The following is a 26,152-nucleotide window of genomic DNA, read 5'->3' on the forward strand; positions in this document are numbered from 1 at the left end:
GACTTAGAGATAAACAGCCATCAATCCTCTTTGCAACTTTGAAATTTTGTTGAATGGGCATTATGAATGCTCCCTACCTTGATTAGACCCTGATTCTTCTCCCTGGTAGGAAGTCCCTTGTTGTTTGTTCTCTGGTTTCTAGACCCTGCCCTCTGGGAGGTACTTCCTTGTCCAATATCCTCCATAGATACATCTGAAGTGTGCCTTTCTTGAAAGCTGCTGAGTTTTTACCACTTACTCCTGATGTGAAAGTTTGGGCTTGTAATTGTGTTGATAGTTCAATTCCTTCAAAATCATAGTAGATTTCTGATTCGTATACTTTTCAGTCAGTTCCATGTGTCGGTAACCACACCTAAAGGTCCTTCTTAGACATAATTCTCAAGCCTCATTTATTTCTTTGCTTCCTTGCCTCTTATGGCAAACAGTGTTCCAGTTAAATGCAACTATTGAGTGACCCCAGCTGATTCCTTGTGGAGCAGAGATGAGACATCCACACTGAGCTCTTTCCCAACTGTGCAATCATGAGTAGATAAAAGATTGTGCTTTAATCTACTAAGTTTGGGGTTATTTGTCACACAGCAATAGATAACTATATTATCCTATGTCCTGTTCTTTTCTCTTAACAACCTAGCTACTTTCATGGCACCTGGACTTTGGGTAGGAAGGCCACACCTGTGATCTGATTTTTGCTTCAGAATTAGTCACATTAATACTATTAATATTTAGGCAGAAACAACAGGCATAAACCATGACTATCCTGGCCAAACTAGAATGTACAATTGCTTTATGGCCCTTTGTTTCTCAAACCTTTTTTTTTTTCAGTCTTCTTTCCTATTCTGTAGGGTTTAGAAGTAGTTGACTTTTCCAGTCCTTCGAGGAACTAGATTTCTGGACGCTTTCATTTCTGTTTGCAAACTGTCCTTTTCTGAGTACATCAGTTTCTTGTGATAACTTGCTAAAAGAAGTCACTGTTGCTTTTTCTAGTCACTTCCACTAGTGCTACAGGGCCAGTGGTTATATGGGCTTCCTTCAAGCTTTCGTTGGAGACAGTTTTACCATGTGTTCTGCTTCTAGCTATCATGATTTTCTACCTTTCTAGCCTCCAATATCAGTTTCCTCACTGCTTGATGCTCAACCACTAAACCAATGTCACCAATTTGGGGTTGTTATTTTCAGCAGTACTCCACTTCCAATATGTAAAGTGCAATGGCTCAAAAATCATTGAAGTTTATTTCTCACTCACGTAAAGTCCAATATAAGTATTCCCGATTGGTGGGCAGTTCTCCTCTCAGCAGTGTTTCCTGAATAGAGGCTAGTTCTAGCCTGTGGGCCTGCCCTCTTGGTCACAGGTTTTCAGTACTGTGCTCTGAATCAGGCTGGCAGGTGGAGAAAGGGCACAAAAGATCGTACGTGGGAGACTTTTCTGGACCAGTCCTGGCAGTGAAGTACACCCTATTAGCTAAATACACCCTACAGCTGAAACTGTCACATAATTATACCTAACTGCAGGGAAGGCAGGGATGTGTGGTCTAGATGTGTGCCCAGGAAAAAAAAAGAAACAAGTTTTTTGAAAAGCCAGGCAGTCTCTGATATTTTAGGTCACAATGTGACAAGATATTTGTAGTTCTCAGTTTTTCACCCATTAGGAATAAAGGCACATTTGTCAACAATGTATACATTAATAATCTAAAAAACATTGTGTGTTGGACTTTGGCAGGCATTTTCTCTTCTATATTTGAACATGCATGTGGCTGATATTCCTGGAATACCCCTCTAACCAAATAACACGCACTATATAGGTCTCATTCCCGCAAGGCTGAGAAACTGATCCATTTTGTCAACCCCTCTCCCCTGGTTAGCTCTTCCTTTGGTACCGCTAGCAAACTAATCTAAAGTATATCATCTTTCAAATCTTCTTTGGAGCTAAATGTGCTATTTCAATAAACTTCCTTGTTGGTTTTCAGGCTAAACGTAGAATAAGAATAAGACATAATAAAATAAATAAGTATAGAATCAGAAATCATCTGGTTCAGTTCCTTTAATTTTCAAATGAGTGTTTCATGCTTATTCTGCTATACTACAGGCGCTGGCAGTTAATAAGTATGAAAAAAATATTTTCAAGAAGTGCAAAAGAAATACCAGTGCTAGGTAATAAAGAGTTGACTATACAAAAAAAGTTACCGTAAACATTTTTATAGTTAATTCCAGTTTAAAAAAATTGCTTTCAAAGTCTAATTGTCACCGTTCTTTGTAGAATTTTAAAAAATGAAGGACATGATAAAAGCTGTCAACAGTTTTTCCAAACAGATTAGACTTGTCTTTTTAAACTCTTAAAACCCAATCATGAGAGAAACTAGCAATTTTGTTTGTTGAGGCTTCTGTTTTCTTATTGTTCGGGAGTTTTACTAAAACTTTGCCTCCTTTCTGGCTTTAAAGAACTGAGCAGGAGGAGTCAATAGATTATATTACTAGAAGGAATATTAATTTCTGGAAGATATCAAGATTCCAAAGCTTGCCTTGAAATCATCAGTTAATCACGTGGCCCAATTGCAACAATTGAGGAAAGCAGGATGGAGCTATCCCATGCCACTAAAAGGCTTAGCATACTAATGGCCCTTTGACACCACCAGCCATTCAGAAATCAGACTTTGTCATGCTGAAGAATAGACCACTCACCCCCAACAGGAAGCATTGGGGAGGCAAACGTGACAGTAATTCCCTGTCAGATAAAACTGAGGTATTGTTTTGGATTCCATCATATGTGAAAAGAATTACCCAGTCATAAATTTAAAATATTCTTTCTTTACCTGTTAGTCGCTCTGTGTTAGAGTTAAGTATTTGTGACAGGTTAAGGTTAACAATTTTTAGAAGCTAGGTGTTTTTGAACAGGTTGTGGAAATTGGGATATGGCCACCTGCTATGTTTTGATAATCTAAGTGTTGCTAAAGATTATAAATGCAGCTATAGAAGAGAAACACTAATCAAGATTCAAATCTCTTCTTAACCCTTGGAAAAGAGAAGACAGTGTGAGAAAATAAAGCAAAGTAGGAAATGATCTGCTTTAGAGTTATTTTTCTCTGTATTTACATAGCTTTAAATGACCTTGTATTAACATGCAACAAAACACTAGAAACAGTTCAGTGGAAAGCCAGCATAAAAACCCAGTAATGGTCCATGGAAACTTGAGGAGGTGGGGAACTTACACATTAACACATCAAAACTAATTTGAAGAGGATTTAATTGATCCGTGGGCTGTCAAAGGAAGACTTCAGCTCGTAAATTACAAGTGGGTGTCTGCTCATTACCTTTTTTCTTTTGAAAACAGAATGGAGAGATATAATCTTAGTGTTTTATGTGTTTACATTTACTTAATATTTCCCACCGTAACGATGTATTCTGTACCTTATTTTGCCCAATTATTTTTTGTTTGAATCATTTTTCAAAGGGGGAAATATTTATTTCAGGGAGATTATCTCTTGTTCCATGAAAGAGGAAAAAACAGGTTCAAATCAGGGAGACTTCATCAAAGAGACTTGTAATCCCTATTGTGTCTGTGTATTCTTCCCATCAGTTTAGGGAATGTGATAAATATCTCTTTGAATCAAGCATTGGCATCTACTTTTCAAGCTCCAACAATTTAAATGTGGTGCAAAAATAGAATATTCAGATACAGTAATTTAGTACACTGAGTTGCTTTTCAATGTAAAAAAACTACTTGTAGTTCTTTTTAAATGCCCCTTTTTGCTAAAAGTAGATTAATTTTTTCTATAATTTTAAATTTATAACACTATCTTTTTTTAGGGAAGAAAATAAAATTAGATCATTCTTTGTAACCTAACACGTTTCACTGAACCCAAGAAATGAATAACTGCAAAAGAAAAAGAAGCCTTTTAAAGTTCCATTTAGCACTGAAAATCTTCCTCTGACCATCAGCTCCAGCTACATTCTCCTGCAGAAAGATATATTATTTTGGAGTTTTTGAACAGTAACTGGTTTACAAAATAGAATTTATTTTTCCTGATTACTCAGTTACCAAAAATTCAAAGAAGATTAATTTTTAAATTGTAATTTGGTTGTCTTGATCCTCTTGCCAATTTTCCACATGGTTTTAATTTAATATTCATCAATTGGTATCTTTATTACTCCTTGCCCCCCCTTATTGAGATATACTGGGTAATTACATTTTTCCTTTCTGAACTAGAAGAGTGATAAAAGTCATGAATAGATATGGAGTTATTAAAAGCTTTATTAAAAGATTTTTTCCCTTAATTTCAAGGATTGTGAGAACAGTTTTTTTAGAGAGAAAAACTTCATGTTTTAAAAGATAGCATTATCATCTAGAGGATTAGATACATATAAATTTTGTTATGTTGTCCTGGAAGAGGAGGACGTCACCCTTTATTTTAAAATTAAATTTGATATTGTGGATAATTTATGAACATCTGGGATTATTCATTTTCTAATAAACGTTTGTATACATTTTAAATTTTACAAAACATTTGTATTAAAGGCATAATATTGTCAGAATACCAATAAGATTCTTCACACACAAAATCTTGAAATAAAAAATTTATTTCAGCTTTTCCCTGATTTTTCGATGTACTGATACGAGTACTTAGTAACTAATGTTTTATTTACCTTACCGGTCCATATTTTACTTTTTTAAATACTATTTTAATTCTTAGGACTTGAATGTTGAACAGAGAGAACTAGTAAAATGAACAATATTTTTTAAATGAACAGTAAGCACGATCGAATGTATTCTATTCTCATCACGTGTTTTCCTTCCCTGTTCCGTGATTTTCATCAGGTGCTGAGACCTCCTGGGCAAAGTTGCAGCCTTATTTCACAAGAGCAGGCAATCTGTCAGTGATATGGATTTTACACACTGATTCTTCTCCACGGGGATGTTACCCCACCCCCTCAGCCCCCCAGGCGCTCAAACCACGAGGAAAATGTGGCCAGCTTTTTCTTGGAGCATCAATTTTACTCTAGGATAAATAAATTTAAACCTCATTTTGCATTAAAATTACAGATGTACTCTGGAATACAACCCAAAATCCTCAAAATTTTAAAATCAAACATAAGACTTTAAAGAAATTTCAAGATTGTGGAGAGCTTCCGGATTCTTTTCTCTACAATTAGGGTGCCCAAGTAGAAAAGTGTGAGAAATGCTGTATTAACACACAGAAAGGTGCAATCCTCTTTTTCTTTCCTTACCTTTGTAGTCGTTCATATATACACCCTTATCTTTAATGAGTTTTCCTCATCCAAATTCTTCTGTCTCTGAAAAACACAGGGCTTTTGAACAAGAGAAGACGTGGGATAGCAGAATGGATTCTTTTGAAATCCAAACTGAGTGATGAATAGTGTTTCAAGGATACTGCATTACGTGTAGGAAACTAACAATATTATTATTTTCTTGTTTTCTTTTTCTTTCTAAAAAAAATGAAAATGTTTTTCTGCTTTTAATTGTTTGTTTGGCAAAAATGGATAGAAAAAGAAGGGACTGAAATTCACTCCAGGTCTTATTATCCTGAGATTAACTGTGTTCATTTAACAAAATATTTATTCGATGCTCGCTGTATGACAGACATATTTCTACACACACACACATACATATACACAATTTTACATAAATAGGGACACAACATACATGCTGTCCTGTTACTTGCTTTTTTATAACAAAAAACATCACAGACAACAAATATGTCTATATCATCATTTTTAACGGTTGTCTAGTGTTTCCTTATGCAGTCTAGACTACTTATAATCACTGTTTTTATGGCCTGTCTTAATTTCTTATCCCCACACCAATTTCTTGAGACCGGAGCTTTCTCAAGTTTACTCCAAAAATGAATATTTCTATCATTTCGTGATTTTCAACTGAGGAATGCAAAAAACAGTCCTTGTATGTATTTATGAGTTTATAAACCCATATATGTGTATAACTTTGAAATATGTATGTATCCTTGACATACATATGTACTTATTTTTGCCATATTTATTCTTAAGTCTCACTCTCCATTTAAAATTATTCCCGCCACAGGTTATGGTAAGAAAACACAAGTATTTTTACCAACTTCATCAAATAACAGAGTACTTGCAAATCAAGCCTACATAAATTCCTTGCTTGTAACATAGTCCCTTCCTTTGAAAGATGACTTTCAGAACTGTAACCACTGTCTTGAGGATGAATACACCTAACTGGATCTTAATTCTGAGGATAATTGCACGACTTCAGCTTGTCTTGCTTGGTTATTCTTGTCCCTTTCTTTGTGCTTCATCTTCTCATGGAGTTAGTCACCCAAACTGAATTTCCTCTGGGGAAACTGTATGCACATTTTCTGCATAATCTCTCGAGGTTAAAGGCTTTGAGGATCTTTGTACATAATGGGAGAGGAGAGTCCTTTGACTACAATTGTCTTAATCCTTAAGATGTTTTGTGTGTCATGAATGGGGAAGCCATCATTTCTTCTAAGTCTTCCTGAGACAGGATCTGCAAGATGTTTACTTCTCAGTGATTTTATTGAGTAATGCATTGAATAGATGAAGTTAATAATTACTAAATAAGCACATGCTAAATAAACTCACTGTAACTATATTTTCAGGTTAATTAGTGCCCTCAGGTTACCTTTAACTGTATGTGATAACATTTCATAATGAAAAAAACATTTGTTTTGTTGAACTATGTGATTTCTTCCGAAAATGATGCGGGTTGAACACATTACTCCTAGCTGGATGTGGCACATTTAAAAAATTTCTTTTTTTTTCCTTCTCTCTCTTTTTTTTTGAGGAAGATTAGCCCTGAGCTAACTGCTGGCAATCCTCCTCTTTTTGCTGAGGAAGACTGGCCCTGAGCTAACATCCGTCCCCATCTTCCTCTACTTTATATGTGGGACGCCTACCACAGCATGGCTTGCCAAGCAGTCCCATGTCCGCACCGGGGATCCAAACCAGCGGACTCCAGGTGGCCAAAGCAGAACGTGCGAACTTAACCACTGTGCCACCGGCTGGCCCCTAAAAAATTTCTTATTGTAGGAGAAATTTTATTTTTTTTAACGATATTTTACATAAAGATAGCCTTTGCTTAAAAATTATTTTGTTACCAAGTCCTTGATCTTAAACCAGAATTCACACAGGAGTCTGTTATAAATAGAATCATAAAATAATTTTGTGCTGTATGTAGCTAGATTTAGCATAGAATCAAAGGAATAGACTCTCCTTTGTTTCTTTAATTGTTCCCAAAAGAAAATTCATAAACTCACATCTCTCCTCCAGTTACTTAACCTGCAGAACATTGTCAAATGTAATTGATATATTTAAGAACATGGAAGCCCACTGGAGATATTGGATTTCTCTTTCTAGAGTACTTTTTTTAAAAAGGAGGCTTTTACATTTCTCTAGAGTGCAGCTGCTTGCCTTTAGGTAGTACAATGAACAAGGTGACTTCTTGAGTCCTCTTTAGCCACATGGCAGGGTGATCCTAGCAGGCCATGCCAGCTTCACTTCTCTCTCTCTTATTTTATTTTATTTTTTTTTGTGAGGAAGATTGGCCCTGAGCTAAGATCTGTTGCCAATCTTCCTCTTTTTGCTTGAGGAGATTATCACTGAGCTAACATCTCTGCTAATCTTCCCCTATTTTAGTGGGACGCTGCCACAGCGTGACCTGACAAGTGGTGCTAGGTCTGTGCTCAGGATCCGAACCTGCGAATCCCGGGCCACCAAAGCGGAGTGTGTGGACTTAACCAGTATGCCACTGGGCCGGCCCCTCTCTCTTTAAATTTTCTCCAGAGACAGATGAACCCTGACACATTGGGAGTTTAATCACAAATGCCAGAAGTTTGATTCCCAGCATCCATTTTTTATTCTGTCTTCCTTTGGCTCTAGAGATATAGCCAAATAGGATTTGAAACATTTTGGAAAGTAATTCTCAAATCTTCAATGGCTAGTCATTTACTCCTTCATTGTGAATCAAACTCCAGTCCACATTTCGTATGATTAAACTTGAAAAGAGACTTAAATGATTCTTAAAGTAATGCATGCTTATCATAAAATTTTTGAAAACCATAAACAAGTATAAATAAGAATGTGTTACTGTTCAGAGATAACCATCATAGGCAGCTTTTTCCATTAAGTTTTGGAAAGATATTTTTTCCTAGTCTTTTCTGGATATGTGTATAGATTTGTATACATATATAAATTTGAATCTTCTGTTTGTATTTAAATGCATTTGTCTAAGACAGATTTCTACATGTGAGATTACTAGATAGGAGTATGAATATTTTTAAAAGTCTTAATTCGTACTGCCACATTGTTTTGAACAGAGTTGTACCAATTTATAGCCTCACCAGCTGTGGATGTGTACGCATCTTGTTTTTTGGCTCTCATGCCTGCATTGAGTCTGCATTGTAATGAAAGCCTTGCTAATTTGATAGGTGAGTTGGCTGAATGATGGTCCCCCCAAGAAAGATAAATCTACATCCTTATATCCGGAGTCTGTGAATATTACCTTGCATTGCAAAAGATGCGATTAAGTTAAAGATTTTGACAGGAGGGTTTATCCTGGATTATCCAGGTGGGCCCTCAGTGCGATCGTGTGTATTTTTATGAGACAGGCAGAGGAAGTTTTGAGACAGACACGCAAAGAAGACAATGTGAAGATGGAGGCAGAGAGTGGAGTGGTGGGGACACAAACCCAGGGATGCGGTCCCGGCAGTCCCCAAAAGATGGAAGAGCTAAGGAACAGATTTTCCCTGAAGACTCTAGAAAGAACGTGGCCCTGCCAATACCTTAACTTCAGACTTCTGGCCTCCAAAACTGTGAGACACGAGATTTCTGTTCTTTGAAGCCACCAAGTTGTAGTGATGTCATACCAGCTGAAGGAAACGAATACAAGGGGTAAAAATCGTATTTCAACGTTGCTTTAATCTGTATTTCCCTCACCAGAGACATAGTCATTTTAACTTTTATTTATTTAATTAATAATAAGGTTGGGTGAAGATGGGACACAAAGCAGAAAGGAGAGAAACCAGTTTGGAGGCTGCTGCAATATTTTAGAGGAGAAAAAAGTCATGGCTTGAAATAAGATAGCAGAGTGAAGATGAAGAGAATGGACTGGGGAGATGGTTGAAGTTTAAAAAGACAAGACAGTGACTGAATAAGACTGTGGAGAGGAGGAGAGGAGGATGATGGATAACTGTGCTATTTACTGAGATCGAAAATACTAGAGGAGAAGAAGCAGGTTTGGAGGGGAGAAAAGAATTCATTTAGGACATCTTAAGGTGCCTGTGAGGCATGTGAGCAAAATGTCTAGTGGGCTTTAGGCTATATGGGTCTGGAGCTTAGGACAGAGATCTTGGCTAGAGCCATACAATTGTAAGTCATCAACATCTTTGAAACTATCAACATGTATGAGACTTTTCTAGATAGAGACTTCAGGGTACAAAACGAACAAGACCTGGGACAGAACCCTGAGGAACAACATAAGTGGGATGGCCAGAGAAAGAGAATCATTCAAATGTGATTGAGAAGAAGCTGAGAGAGTAATAGGTGAGAATCAGAGAAGAATGGTTCTTAAGGACAGAGTGATCAATAGCATTGAGCTGAGAGAGTCCAGTTTTTAGCACATTCGGAATCTGCCTCAGCTTTCAGACCTGAGGCCGAACTCTTCCTGGATAGCCCACAGCCAATGGTGGAGCATGACAAGGACATCGAGTAAGTAAGGACATGTCTGCCAAACACAGGACTCCTTTAAGGAACAATTTTTGCCCCAGAGCTTCCTGTTGATTGACTGAGAATTTTTCATATTTGCATCACCATCTGAAGGCTTTCCATGCCCAAATCCTGCTTCCTTCCTCTTTCATATTTCACAGGTGCTATTCCCAAATAAACCTCTTGCACTCTTCACTCTCTCCACCTCTGACACAGTGATCTTGCAAGAGAAGTTTCCATGGAATTATAGATATTAGAGGAAGTTGAAGAGTAAATGCATAGTAAAGTTCAAGACTCTTAATGGTGAAGGGGAAGAAAAAGGATAGAAAATGGAAGGGACTGGAACCAATGGGGACTTCTCTTTAAGATAGGACAGGCATGAAATGTTTCAATCTGGTAACGGGGAGTGAGTAGAAAGTAAGGATGATAGCCCAAAATCCCTGAGAAAAGTGAAGGAATGAAATCATGAGTATGGCTGGAGGAATTAAGCTGACACAAGAGAAGTCACTCTTGCATTATGAGAGGAGGGAGAGAAGGAAGGAAGGATGTGCAGGTAAGTTTGCAAATGTAGTAGCAGGTGAGACCATTTGCTGAGAGGGAGAGGAAGAGGTGATAAAGTGGGTGTTCAAAGACATTATAGAGAGTTTGATGTAGCTGCAATATAGGATGGTTATTGGTGACACACTAGATGCATTCCAATGTAAGCCAGGACTAGAGAGAAGTATTCACTATTACCACTTGGATCAGTAATGTTCCCAGCAAGAGACAGATGACACACTCAAGTTGGGATATGGAGAAGAGAAGGTTAAAAAACAACTATTTATAAAGATTTGGGCAGCAGATAAGGGAAATTGGGGGATCTAGTGCAACACTCTAGGACTGGTAACCCAGGGCACTGTTATGGCTCCCAGGACTGAAGTGGGAAAAACAGGAAACAGTTACTGGAACCCAGAGACTTAGGAAGCTGTGCGGAGAGGCCAGCTTTCAGGAGCAGGCACTTTTGAAAGGTTGAGAGACACAGTCATTGATAGGGACCCACAAGTGGGGAGCAGGGAGAATGAATACTTGGACATCACTATCCTTAATCCCTTGCATCTCTTTGTTGGCCAACCCCAACCAGAAGCCAGAGAGCAAAGGAATCTGTGTTGTAGTTCCTGACACATCAGCCTCTTGGGGACAGATCAGATGGAGAAGGGCGAATCTAGACGATGATGATATGTCTTACCATACATTAAAATGTACCATAAAGTTACCAGTAAAAAAAAAAAGCCAGTGTTATTGGTTCAAAAATGAGTTTGTAGAAAAAGCTGGTAAGTCTAGAAATGAGACCAAGTTTATATATGGGCATTTATTATATGGTAAGGATGAATTCAAACCAGTAGAACAAAAGATGAATCATTCATCAAATGATATTTTAACCTTTGGCTAGTGATTTAGAAGAGACAAGTTAAATTTCTGCTTTTGGATCCCTATAAGCCTAAAGATAAACCGATGATTTTAATGTAAGAAAACTTGAAAATATAAGTGTATATATTGATATTTCATTGTTAGGAAATTATCACAGAAACTGGAAACTGCATTAAATTTAAAAAAAATATTTATTTTTCCCTTTTCTCCCCAAAGCCCCCCTGTACATAGTTCTGTATTTTTAGTTGTGGGTCCTTCTAGTTGTAGCATGTGGGACGCCGCCTCATCATGGCCTGATGAGGGGTGCCATGTGCGCGCACAGGATTTGAACTGGTGAAACCCTGGGCCTCCAAAGCAGAGCGTGCGAGTTAACCACTTGGCCATGGGGCCGGCCCCTGCTTTAAATTTTAAAACATCTTTATGGCAAAGAATACTGTAAGCAAGCTGAAAGATGAATAAAAAATTAGGAAAAATTCACAACAGATGGCAAAAGATTAATAGCCATAATGCACAAATGAAGAAATCTATAAAAAATAACAATTCAATAGAAAAAAATCAGTGATGAGTTTTAACAGACCAGTGATACATGAAGAAACACAATTAGTAAATAAGTATAAGAATATATTCAACTTTATTAATAATCAAAGACATGTAACTAAAAATAACTGTGAAATATAATTTCCACATCTATAAAGTTTTAAAAGATTTAAGTGCCCCATTTGTGTAGGAAGTGAAGGAAAACACACGCTCATTCACTGTGGACATATAAATCAATACAATAGCCTACAAGTCAATTTGACACAAAGTATCAAAACACAAAATGTATATACCTTTTGAGCCACCAATCTCACTTCTAGAGTTTATTCCAAGGGGTAATTGCACAAGCACAAAATGATGTATCTATTAGGATGTCCATCATGGCTTTGTTTATTTTACCCCCCACCCCAATCTATTAACATGGGACAAGAAAATAGAGTACAACTTGACAGTGGAATACTTTATGGCCATTAAAATTAATATATGTTTCTATATTAATTCATGTGAAAATATATCCACAAGATTCTAACAGTGAAAAAGACAGTATGTATAGAATAATCCTACTTATGTAAAACTGATTACTAAACACAGTAATCTGGAATCATAGTATCTGGAAAGATAATCACAAAATTGTTAGCAGCACTTATCATTAGGTGTTGGTATTTTGGTCTTTTTCTGTACTGAGTTTTTTAATGAATATGTGTAAATTACAAGAATATATAGAGAGCTACAGCTATTTTTAACATATAATAAAGGAAGGAATGAAATAGCTTATGTGAAGACTAGAAGCAATTGTTATGTAGAGAATTACAGGATTTCAGGAAATACAGACATGTCAGGTAAAATTGGAAATCATGCACTAATGTTAGTGATGATAAGGTATTTTCCAGCAGAGCTCAGTGGCTCTATAGCCTATCTTCTAAAACGCGTCTTTGAATATTGACAAGAGATTTTCACATATTGAGGTTAAAAGGGGTAACTATTCGAGTTCAAAACTGGTTCAGCTTGAACTAAAAAGCCTGATTTATGGTCTATCAAACATACATTGTGCATCTGCTTACCTATTAAAGCAGAGAATGCCCTCTCTTAAGATAAGAATGCTTACTTCCCCTCCTACACCCTATTGGTAACACCCTATTGGTAACGCCCAGATTAGTCCCTTTCTTGACATCAGAGTCATGTTGACCAGCTAATTTGCAACTGAATACCTCTTTGAAACTTTGAGGGAAATGCATCCTGGGTGTGTTTACTGTATGTTCTTTGTTCCAAAAAGATATAAGACTGTACTGAAACCCATGCTTCTCTGGAACTCCTTCTAAGGCCTTCCCGGGTTATAGTCCTCACTCTGGCTCATAATAAACTCACCCCAATTTTGATTTATAGGTTGGTTATGGATTATTTGTGTCGGCAATATCAAGAGCCAATCTTGTGAACTCAGATTATAGAGTTTTACTATAACCCTTAGTATAAAGAGCATGGAGAACATGCTAGATGGGCATTACTTATCAGATAGACAGTAAGAGGAAGGAGAAAGTTTTATAGGATGGGAGAAACTCAGACTGATTAGGAATGAGTGCAACAAGATAAGCATAGTTGGATCTCGAATAGGGATTTAGTGAGCCATCATTGTTGTTCTTGGACAAAGGAGGGTGTGGCCAGATGTTAGTAACCCCAGATAGCTTGAGGGGGAATCTGAGAACATCCAGGCTTGTAGTCGGCCTCATTGCTTTATCTATCAAAGCTCTGGAAAGGTTAATCAGCAAGGGCACTGGGAAGATTCTAGACATGGGCCTGGGATATTATCCACAGCCTGTAACCTTCATACGCTACTAGGTGGTAGGAAGCAGAAATGCTGCAAGGCCTGTAAGAGTTCTACGCCCAATTCTAATGAGGAGGTGCATGGGGTGAGCTTCCCACACCACCAAGGAAGCAATTCTTGGACACCAGCTGGGTGTCCAAAATTCAACTCAATTCTGACACTACCCAGAGATAGTGTCAGATTCCATAGGTTGAAGGTTCAGCCCTACAAGACTGTCCTCTACCCCCTGCACCTCACCCACCCCACCCCGTGCCCACTTTAGATGCTAACCACAAGTCCAGGTTGTTACCTGTGCTTCTGACAGAATGACTATAAATCAGAGGTTCCCATGACCCCCTCCTTGGGTTTGATTAATTTGCTAGAGCAGCTCATAGAACTCAGAGAAATGTTTTACTTACTAGATTATTGGTGTGTTATTGAAGAATATAACTCAGGAACAGCCAGATGGTGGAGATGAATAGGGCAAGGTATGGGGAAGGGCGAGAAGCTTCCATTCCCTCTCCCAGGGGGCCACTCTCCCCAAATCACCACATGTTGACCAACCCAGAAGCTATCAAACCCCCTTCTTTTGGGCTTTTAAGGAGGCTTCACTGCACAGGCGTGATTGATTAAATAGTTGGCCTTTGGCGATTGATTCAACCTCCAGCCCCTCACCTCTCCCCAGAGGTCAGGGGGATGGGACTGAAAGTTCCAACCCTCTAATCATGTGATTGGTTCTCCAGGCAACCAGCCCCCATCCTAAGGTGCATTCCCAAAGTCTCCTCATTACCATAACAAGAGACACCTTTATCTGCTCTTATCACTGGAAATTCCAAGGGTTTTTAGGAGCTCTTTTCGAGAAATGGGGACAAAGACCAAACATGTATTTCTTATTATAAATCACAATATCATAGACCCACAGATCAAAGTGTTTTGGGCTTGGAAAAGAAAGCTGGTGTTGATGGAGAACTTGAAACTGGAGGCCGTGACGGGGACGGTAGTCATTGCAGGGGAGTGGTTACCATGCAGGACCAGACACTCCACAGCAGATGCCTGTGCCCACTGCTGAGAAAACAGACAGATGAGCGATACTGCATTGGAGATAGGAGAAGACCCAGAGCAACATGTCCCATGGAAATAGAGTGGAAGCTATACATGTAATTTAAAATTTTCTAGTACTCACATTACAAAGGTTAGAAAACAAGGTGGAATTAATTTTAATAGTTAACATATTTTATTTAGCCCAATATGTCCAAAATATTTCTATTTCAACTTGTAATCAATATAAAAATATTAATGAGATTATATAGGTATATGTCTACTTTTTTTGGTACTAAGTCTTTGAAATCCAGTGTGTATGTTACACTTACAGTACATCTTAATCTGGCCTAGCCACATTTCAAGTGCTCAAGACTTTGTGTGGCTAGTGTCTACTGTATTGGATAGCATAGATCAAGAGAACAGCAGGGATGGGTCAGCCCATTGGCACAGCTGTTCTGCTTCGTGTGGCCCGTTCTGCTTCAGTGGCCCGGGGTTCAACGGTTCGGATCCCAGGTGCAGACCTACGCACTGCTTGTCAAGCCATGCTGTGGTAGGAGTCCCAGATAAAAAGGAGGAAGATGGGCACGGATGTTAGCTCAGGGCCAGTCTTCCTCAACAATGAGAGGAGGATTGGCGGCAGATGTTAGATCAGGGCTAATCTTCCTCAAAAAAAAAAAAAAAGAGAACAACAGGTAAGCTGAAGGCCCTGCTCCTCACCGTCATAAATATGTAGAAGCTTCCCTCTCTATTCAGAAACAAGCTTGGTGAGAAAGAAGGGAGAGGAATCCCTTCCAGCAGTAAGAAATGTCTTTGATAGGGAGTTAAAATTATGGATTCATGGGGAGACTTTTAACTTGAGAGGGCAGCTAATGGACGCCAAGTTTTTCTTCAATTGCCAGTGGCAGTAGGGACTCAATAACAAGATGAGATCATTTAAAATAAAGAAATGTATAATTTTTTGCACATCTAATACTGGGTGCATTTCAACCCGTATTACTAAAGTTTGCAGAATTGTTTTTCCTGTGAGGGAACCTAGCATTTGTTAAGCGCCTTGATGAAGTAGGTCCCTATTCATCTCACTGTATTTAGGTATAGGTCTACAGAAGTTAAGGTGGTATTGCTTGAATCTTCCCGACACTTTGTAACCTAAAGCCAACACTACATGACACTCATCATTACAAATAAGTCATGATAATTGGGGACAGGGTTTCTGGGGGACAGGAGCTTCAGAACTAATTGGGTTTCAAACAGCAAGTCAGCATGAATGCAATGCTTTAGAAAAGCTCTTCTCCAAGCTGTTTAGATTACTGTGTTGCAACCACCAGGCTGACTCGCTCTTCTCTGTCTTCACTTCTGATGTTCTCCTATCTAAAATACCTTCATCCTCCTTTCTTCTTTTTTTTTTTTAAAGATTTTACTTTTCCCGGGTGGGCCCGGTGGCGCAGTGGTTAAGTTTGCACGTTCTGCTTCTCAACGGCCTGGGGTTCCCCAATTTGGATCCTGGGTGCGGACATGGCACCACTTGGCAAAAGCCATGCTGTGGTAGGCATCCCGCATATAAAGCAGAGGAAGATGGGCAAGGATGTTAGCTCAGGGCCAGTCTTCCCCAGCAAGAAGAGGAGGATTGGCAGTAGTTAGCTCAGGGCTAATCTTCCTCAAAAAAAAAAAAAAAAATTATTTTTCCTTTTTCTCCCCAAAACCCCCTGGTACATAGTTGTGTATTTTTAATTGTGGGTCCTTCTAGTTGTGGCATGTGGGATGCCGCCTCAACATGGCCTGATGAGCGGTGCCATGTCCACGCCCAGGATCCGAGCTCACGAATCCCTGGGCTGCTGAAGTGGAGCACTTGAACATAACCACTTGGCCACGGGGCCAGCCCCCAAAATATCTTCATCCTCCTTTCTGAAACCCGATTCTATCTATACTTCACAGCCAGTGTAAGTCCTATCCTGGCCATGAAATGAGCCTGGACTTGTTCAATTTAAATAGAAGTTATTGTGTGGTTCACACTAATGGCTTAGCTCCTAATATACTCTTTAGTATTATTTTCTGGTTGTTTTCTTTGTGAGTTTCTTATCTCACCAGGGAACTTGCACTCTACTCATGGGTGGAAGCTTTTCTTTCTTTTATACACCTGATGTATTCAGCAAAGTGCTGGGCTTGAGATTAATCCTTAGAAAATACTTGTTGCTTGACTTGATTCAATGAAATAGTCTGTGATAATTTAATCTGAAAATTAAAGTAAGCAAATGTAATCATTTTCATGTAGTGATACTCTGTTAGCTCAGGGATGCATCTATAAAAAGGAGAGCGCTAACTGCAAACAGATAATTACATAGAATTACATTCTGAGCATTGTGTTGACAATTTTGATCCTATCCCCTTTGAATATCCTGAGTCAAGAAACGCTCCAGGCCTTATGTTCCTCAACCATGGTTCATATCACTATTCTTCTCAGCTGCAGTGAGGACAAAGGATGATCACTGTCAATAAATGGCTCTGCTATTTGCCATGTATTTCTTCCACTGGTTCCTAGAAGATGCTCCTCCTCCTCAAGCATTTTTACATCCAAAGTAATTCTCATGCTTGGCGCTTTTGGAGTACCCCCAGTTCTACAGTGAGTGCATCCTTTATCAATGACCATGGATGAAATTATTCACCAAAATATGAAATAAAGGCTCATTCTCACTTTTTTGCCTTCACGTTTACCATGCTCAAGTAAAGAAACAGACTGGCACGCTCCCTCAAATGGAGGCAAGGTCAGTCTGGTGCGTGATAATGTGGTACTAATTGATTCATCAGGAGAGAAATGCCTACCAAAGCAATAGTCCATGTGTTTTTTAATGCACACACAGAGTTTTAATATGAAATACTTCGGAAACAACAGCACTATCATACATCAGTGCTATTCACAGCAGTGTTCAAGGAAGTATGATTCTAGTACTCTGGGGAGTCATTTTAGTATTTCTGGCACATTGTAAGATAACAAAGATATCTAAATAAGGTTATAGCCTCAGTCTGATTTTGGATGACTTTACAAAACCTTGAGCTTATCATTTGTTTTTAATCACAGCCCTTTAACATTTGTCAGGCACATGGCTTTTTCTCTTGTCTCTCTTATCTTGAGAATTTTCATATTGACAGGCTGTCATTTAAATCATCTTTATGCTCTTCATTTCTGTGTGTGTGCTGAAATAATATATATTTTTTTTTGATGAGAAAGATTGGCCCTGAGCTAACATCTGTGCCAGTCTTCGTCTATTTTATATGTGGGATGCTGCCACAGCATGGCTTGATGAGTGGTGTGTAGGTCTGCACCCGGGATGCAAACCTGCAATCCTTGGGTTGCTAAAGGGGAGTGCACAAACTTAACCACTATACCACCCAGCCAGCCCTAATAATTCTTTAATCAGAGAGGCTTCTATAATTTTGTTGAGGAATTCAGTTCAAAGGGCATTGTACTTGGTCAAAGAAATACACTACTTTAGTAATTGTGATTTCCATAGATCCAGAAATTTGAAATAGCACTTCTCAGAGGCCTCAAGGAGTGATTTAAGCTGAGTAATTTCCCTATGTGAGTCTAACGATGGGGATGAAAGTGGGTTATTGGATGAGGCAGGTATATGGAATTCTTTGAAGGGAAGAATTATATACCAAAATCTATGTAATGATGGAGTATGTTAAAACTAAGTGCAGCTAGGGGGCCGGTCCCATGGCCAAGTGGTTAAGTTCACACACTCCATCTGCTTTGGTGACCCAGGGTTTTGCTGGTTCGGATCCTGGACACAGACATGGAACCACTCATCAGGCAATGCTGAGGTGGCATCCCACATGCCACAACTAGAAGGACCCACAACTAAAAATATATACAACTATGTACCAGGGGGCTACGGGGAGAAAAAGGAAAAAAATAAAATCTTAAAAAAAGAAAAACTAAGTGCAGCTATTAATTCCACAAATATCTATGGATGGTTTACTATGTGCCAGGCACTGTCTTAAGTGGTAGATGAGCTATAAAGAACAAGGCAGACATTGATCCTGAACTTGGGAGTTTAGAATCTAGCCTATACTAATACATCGATAATGGAATGGATGAGATGAATTTCTTTTTCTTATCTCAGGTGCTAGTGTGTGCAATGTTCCTTAGAGTGATGGCAAATAAAACACTGATTTAATTTCTTTTTGAAAATTCCATGTAAAGGGTAATCAAGGTTTGGGTCAGGCATATTACATCCCATAATATTTAGCTTCACAACAAAGGAAGCATAAAATCTCAAGTTGTTGGCTGGTTCGGGTGGTTAAAGTGCAGATTCATGGCTTAAATGGCTGTTTGGATTTCTTTTCAGTCTAAATAATATTTTATAATAGATGCTTCTTTTTTAAGTTGTCAAAATTAGCCTTGGAGAAAGTGCATACACTTTTTTATATCTTATCCTTCACACATGTCCAGAAACATCAGATATACTTTTAAGTACTGAGAAAATATGAGACTTTTTTTCTTAAAGTCTTGATTCTTTGACTGATAACCCTTGGAGAAGTAAAATATTAAGACTACAGTCAAGTAGGAGGTTGAGGGAGCATGTTAAGTCCAGACAGCAAATAGACAACAAGTATCTTACAAAAATTTTGCTAGTTTTATAATCTTTTTTTATAGTCCAGATAAAACTCGGTGGATCTGACTTTCATTTGAATCTGAAGCATGTTGCAAATCAGCACAGAGAAGAGAAACTGGAACAAATGCAAACATTAGAATTTTTAAAATAAAAATTCACCTGTTTGTAAAAAACAGTCATTGCTTTAAAGTTTTTTAAAAATAATGTTCTGGGGCCGGCCCCATGGCCGAGTGGTTGGGTTCACGCACTCTGCTTCGGTGGCCCAGGGTTTCACCAGTTCGAATCCTGGGTGCAGACATGGCACTGTTCATCAGGCCATGCTGAGGCAGCATCCCACATGCCACAACTAGAAGGACCCACAACTAAAAATACACAACTATGTACCAGGGGGCTTTGGGAGAAAAAGGAAAAATAAAAAATCTTTAAAAATAATTTTCTGTGTAGAATTAAATTTTGAAAATATAAGGAAGCCAAATGGAATAAACATCAGTAACTGTATAATAAAAAATAAACGAATATCAACTGTTTGTCTTTGCCAAGCCCAGGGAATCTGAGTCTAATAAGAATGCTTTCTAGTCAATGGAAATGAAATGGTAGAAGTCACAGCTGAGGTGTGGAAAGAAAACATAAATGAGACTACGGAGAGTTTACAAGAAAGAGCTCATTCTTTTAGATACTTACTTTGTTTCCACTTTCTACAAAGAGAACAACAGAGAAGTTCTTTGAGCTTGGTTGGCCTGGGGAGCAGAGATCCCATGTAGAAAGAACACAGGGAGGCCACAAGTTTTCCTCAAATAACCAAAAGCAAGGCCAACAGTGGTTGAATGTGTATTGAAGCCAACATCTAGAGTCTACTCCCTAGGCTAAGCCACGTTCATCTCTACCCAGGACCACAGCAATGGTCCTCTAACTGGCCTCCTCCAGCTATTCATGGCCTCGTCTTCCCTCTTCCTCTTGCCTCTTCCCCAATCCCTCTTCTCCAATTCTGCAGACAGTAGAAATTTTATTTTTTAAAGATTTTTTTATTTTTTCCTCTTTCTCCCCAAAGCCCCCTGGTACGTAGTTGTATATTCTTCATTGTGGGTCCTTCTAGTTGTGGCATGTGGGACGCCGCCTCAGCGTGGTTTAATGAGCAGTGCCCGTGTCCGCGCCCAGGATTCGAACCAACGAAACACTGGGCCGCCTGCAGCGGAGCGCGTGAACTTAACCACTCGGCCACGTGGCCAGCCCCAAGACAGTAGAATTTTTAAAAATTAAAATCTGATGATATCCTTGCCCTGCTTGAACTCTTCAATGGTTTCCAATTGCTCTTCCGTTAAAATGTAAAATCCTACAAGTTTCTGCATGGTCTGGCCCTTGCCCACCTCTCCAGCTTCATTTTCTACCTTTCTCTGCCTTCCTTACTGAGTTTCAAACTCAGTGACCTACCTGCTGTTTCTGAAATAAACCAAGCTCTTTGATCTCTCAGAGTATTAGCACAAGCTGTTTCTGTCTGTCTGGGAAAATCGTCACCACCTCCATTCCAAGCCAGGCCATCACTGCCTGCTCATTCCTCAACTTCCAAGTGTCAGCTGCGGTGGCCCTCCAGTCTAGCTTATGTTATGGATTATTATAGTATCCTATATTTTGCCTTTACACATATTACTTTTATAAGTAAAATTACTCAAACCAATAGTAATTTTAATAAGTAATAGTATTTTAAGTGCGATGAATTATTTATTGTCTACCTTTCTCACTAGATTTTAAGCTCCATGAGGACAGGGATTGTGTCTATCCTGTTTATCACTGAATTCTACATACCTGACATTGTACCTGACTCAGAGTTGGTGCTTAATAAATATCCCTGGAATGAATGAGGGTGTAATATAGATGTGACAGGGCTCAATGGGAAACCTGTCATTGCTTCCACGTTAACCTTGAACCAGGACTCAGCTTTTTGTTTCATCTAGAAACTTCAAATTTAAATCACCTAAGAAAGTGAATGATGTAGATGTTACTGAATACTTTTTGGGAAGCTGAAGAAGAGAATGACATCACATACCACACAGGAAAGCCTAACTGAAAATTTCTATTAGACATTTCTTTTTTTTTTTTTTTAATGTTTTTGTTTTGTTTTGTTTTGTTTGAGGAAGACTGGCCCTGAGCTAACATCTGTGCCCATCTTCCTCTACTTTATATGTGGGACACCTGCCACAGCACGACTTGCCAAGTGGTGCCATGTCCGCACCCAGGATCTGAACCGGCGAACCCTGGGCCACGGAAGCGGAACGTGCACACTTCATCGCTGCGCCACTGGGCCGGCCCCCTATTAGACACTTCTATTCTTCCCCTCAACATTCCTTTTTAGCTTGTTGTCTTTCTCTTCCTCTGACTCCAAGGCTTGTGACTGGAGCAATTGGGAGACCAGAGTTGCTGTTTGCCAGAATACAGAAGACTGTTGGAGGGGACGTTTGAGGACAGGGGCAATCAGGAATTTGGTTTAGGACATATTAAATTTGAGCTGATTATGAGTCAAGGGAAGATGTCTATGGATATATGCTACTGTGGGGACCTCTTCAATGAGGGTGAACACAATTAGAGATATGCTAGAGCTGGCTCACACCGGCTCACGAGAGCTGATTGTTACATTTTCAGGAATTTTGTGAGCCAGCCGTTAAAAATTAACAAGCTGTTGTTCAAAATTAAGCTGTAGGAATGTAGAAGTGTATTAAAATATACTAAAACAAAAATAACACATTTTAAAACTCATCACTTCCTAGTTATTTTACTATTGTCTATGACGATAAGGTTAAGTCTCTTGTATCTGTTCAGGGAAAGTACCACAGAATGGTGGGTATCCCTCCTCAACTCTGGGTTCAATGACATCACGTTGGTAGCCTGAAATTGACTATGATAGGATAATCAGCAAATGCCACAAAACAGGGTTTTTTCTTCCTGGAGAGCTGATTGCTAAATCACATTTACCAGGACACCACTGAAAAATGCCCAGCAGAAGGAAACGGTCTCTTCACCCTCGTATATCCTTATATCATCATCATCACATTTGTTTTTATCTTCCCTGCTATGTAAGTGAAAACAAATGAACAAACCAACCAAAAATGTGGACAGAAAATAAAAGATAAGGGAGAAATAAAGGGTTGATGAGTAGATAGCACAGGGCACCCAAAGCAAGAAAGGTCTGATAAAATAGGCTAAGTTTGGTACACCTACATCATTTAACACTATATCTTTTTTTTTTTTTTGAGGAAGATTAGCCCTGAGCTAACATCTGCTGCCAATCCTCCTTTTTTTTTTTTTAATTTGTTTTCATGCCTTTAATTTTTTTTTTTTTTTTGAGGAAGATCAGCCCTGAGCTAACATCTGCCAATCCTCCTCTTTTTGCTGAGGAAAACTGGCCCTGAGCGCGCATCCTTGCCCATCTTCCTCTACTTTATATGTGGGACGCCTACCACAGCATGGCTTGCCAAGCGGTACCATGTCCACACCTGGGATCCGAAGGGGCGAACCCTGGGCCGCTGGAGTGGAACGCGCACCCAACTGCTGCACCACTGGGCTGGCCCGAACACTATATCTTTTTTAAGGCAATGAATCAGCTCTACACTGATGTGGAGCAATCTATAAGATATGAAAAATAGACAAAGCAAGCTGCACAATAGAATTTCTAGGATGATACCATTCATGCAAAACAAAACGAAGATACAGGTACACGCTTGTTTATGCACCAAATATTTCTGAAAAATATACATAAACTGGTAACCTTAGTTGCCTCAGAGGAGGGGAACTTGGTGACCAGGATATAGGAGTGGGAGGGAAACAACGTTTCCCTAGGTATCCTTTCATTCCCTCTAAACGTCATAGCATGGTGTAAGCGCTTCCTAGTCAAACCAAACAAACATGCCTTTTTTTATAAAGTGCTTAAGTGGTTTTAAGAACATGATGTACAAATAACTCTCAACCCAGGGTGGGGAAAGGAGTAAAGCTCTTCCACTTTAAGTTTGTACAAATTTTGTCTCTTTTAAACACAATTATGATTCCTTATAAATGTCTATTAAAATTTACAAGGAAGTCTTCTACGTTATGCAGCTTCTAAAAATAAAGGTTTTTTGGTTAACAATTATAACCTATAAACTTAAGGCTATGTTAATCTCAAAGCATATGCAAATAGGCTTACTATAAGACACTGTATGGGTTAGGATATTTGTTACACAAAATTACACTTATTCCTTTAAAGTAATAAATATGTTCATCTTAAGAATTTGAATTTATTTGCCTACCTGTGATAAATAACACCTTGACTATGATCTGTCTGATCTTATTATAATTATCCTCTCTGTTATATAAATAGGGTAAGTTCCCTTGTTAATTCAAAAATGTAGCAGATTCTGATTCTAGACTTTTCTCCACAGTTGTGCAAGGAAATAAAACAGTGCTTATAACAGACTCATTGTCAAAAACACAACTGAAAGCCCTGTGCTTTCAGACAAATTGATGCTGTGGTCCTGGAGACAAGTCTGAACAGAGGGTGGTGGAATAGATTGCTTTGGCCCTAAAACTGGCCTGTGCAAATACAACAAATGAGGAGGCTTCATGAAACGTCTGTTTTGGTTTTCAGTGGAAGCTGCCTGTCTTTTCTGCCTATTCCCAATCTGACAGCACAAAACTCTGTATTCACTAAATTAGGTACAAAAAGTTAAATGCGGGCCAGCCGGGTGAGGCAGTGGTTAAGTGTGCATGTTCCACTTCGGCAGCCTGGGGTTCACCAGTTCGCATTCTGGGTGCAGACATGGCACCGCTTGGCAAGCCATGCTGTGGTAGGCGTCCCATGTATAAAGTGGAGGAGGATGGGCATAGATGTTGGCTCAGGGCTGGTCTTCCTCAGAAAAAAGAGGAGGACTGACAGCAGTTAGCTCAGGGCTAATCTTCCTCCAAAAAAAAAAAAAAAAATTAAATGCATGCATTCAGGTGTTGGGTAAGGATCCAAAGCTTAGATGCAGTGTTTTGCTGTTGTTGCTGTTGAGGAGGATTGTCCCTGGGCTAACATCTGTGTTAATCTTATTTTTTGTATGTGCGATGTGACCACAGCATGGCTTGATGAGCAGTGTCTAGGTCCGTGCCTGGGATCCAAACCCATGACCAAAGCAGAGTGTGAAAAGTTAACCACTATGCCATCAGGCCAGCCCCTAGAAGCAGTGTCTTTTGTTTTTTTTAGGATTTTATTTTTCCTTTTTCTCCCCAAAGCCCCGCAAGTACATAGTTGTGTATTTTTAGTTGTGGAGCTGTCTAGATGAGGGATTTGGGACGCCGCCTCAGCATGGCCTGATAAGCGGTGCCATTTTCGCGCCCAGGATTCCAACTGGTGAAACCCTGGGCCGCCAAAGCGGAGCCCACAATCTTAACCACTCAGCCACGGGGCGGCCCGAGAAACAGTGTTTTTTAATGGAATAAAATGAAGTAGATCAAACTGAGATTCAGTGATATTGGGCTATGGAGAGAAATTATTCTCTCCCTGAGTGTTTTCTCCCTCCCTTTTCCTTTATAAATTAAGGATCGATCAACAAAAAATCAGGTCTGCATAGGAAGTCTTAGACAGGGGTGAGGGAGTAAGCAAGCGATGTGAAGAACCTAGACCAGCAACAATAGGAAGCCTCCACTTTCCCTAGAGAAGGGACAAGGGGTGGAAATAGAGTTTCTGGAGCTCAAAGAGAGCTGGAAGTGAGATAGGGCTGCCCTGCTTTGCCTGCGTGTCAGGGAGGGAAGCAGCTCTGCCCGAGAGCTGGCGTTATAAACAGGAGGCAGCAGGGAAGCAGCACCCCGAGTCTCTCTCCTCCCATCCTTGGGGCCCTGGGAGATGCAGTCTGCAGAGCTCAGCCTTCCAGGGAACAGGACAGGAGAGAGAAGGATGGAGAATGGGTGGGAGTGGAAGTGCAAACAGATGAATCAGTACACTCAGCATAGCATGCATTCAAGTCCTCTGGGCAAACCCCGAGGTTGAGCAAAACGTGTTGCTCTGACAGGTAAGCTATTAGTAACCTTGGTTGATCCAAACCCCATCTGGCTTTGGGTGATTATGGGAACCATATGTACATCGAGATGGGGTTTCAAGGAAAGATTCTGTCTGGGTATCTGTTCATTATATACGCATATGCATCATTGCCATAGTATGTTGCATATCATGTCTTGAGATATATAATTAAGATTCTAGATAAACAACAAAGTGCTTGCATAAATTCTCAAGTTTTTTCCCCTAGAGGAATTAAATGATCAACTTAAAAATCTGAGAAAAAAAAGGGACACATCCAACCGTAACTGAAGAGTAAGAATCTGAGTAAGCTTGGAGGATTTTGTGAAACGTTGTGTTAAGGAGAAAGGACATAGTTAACTCTTTCCTTCTTCCACATTCTGCAGGGGAAAGCTGCCATTTAAAAGTTGTAATTTGTGAAAATAAGTTAGATTAGTTAAAGAAAATTAGCATTCAGATAGTAGGGTCTAATTTTCTTGGTTTCTAAGTGGAACACAAAACATATTTATTTGGGATGTGAAAATGTTTCTTAAAGAAGGAATAATTTTCTCTTGTCAGAAAGAATGAGTGTGTATAAATATATTTGTCCAAAAAGTCGCAGACTTTTCATTTCCAAGATGAAGTATAACCAGTAAAGCTAATGTATTACCATAGATTAAACTGTTTTCTAGTAGTAATTCTCTTTTTCCAGCACCACTTTACACCCAAAAGGGAAAAAATTAACTTCTGTGCTGATACAAATTGGCAGCACACCCATAAAAACATGTGATAACATAATTAATTGCCTTAAGACTGACTGTGTTAACAGCCAGGTGGGACCAAAATTATTCTCTCTCTTTCAGTAAAATTTTTATACGAATTTGGTTGATGTTGATGTTTTAACTTTATGCTAAACCCTTTTAGTACAAAAGTAGTATATGATAAGACCAGGATTTTTATTATTTTTCTAGTCTGAGGATTTTCTTAGTGATAGCCAAGGAAATGTACATTGGTAAATCGTCTTTTTTTCCATAGAATTCTGAC

The sequence above is a fragment of the Equus caballus genome, chromosome 21, assembly GCF_041296265.1.
Source record: "Equus caballus isolate H_3958 breed thoroughbred chromosome 21, TB-T2T, whole genome shotgun sequence".
Classification (NCBI taxonomy): domain Eukaryota; kingdom Metazoa; phylum Chordata; class Mammalia; order Perissodactyla; family Equidae; genus Equus; species Equus caballus.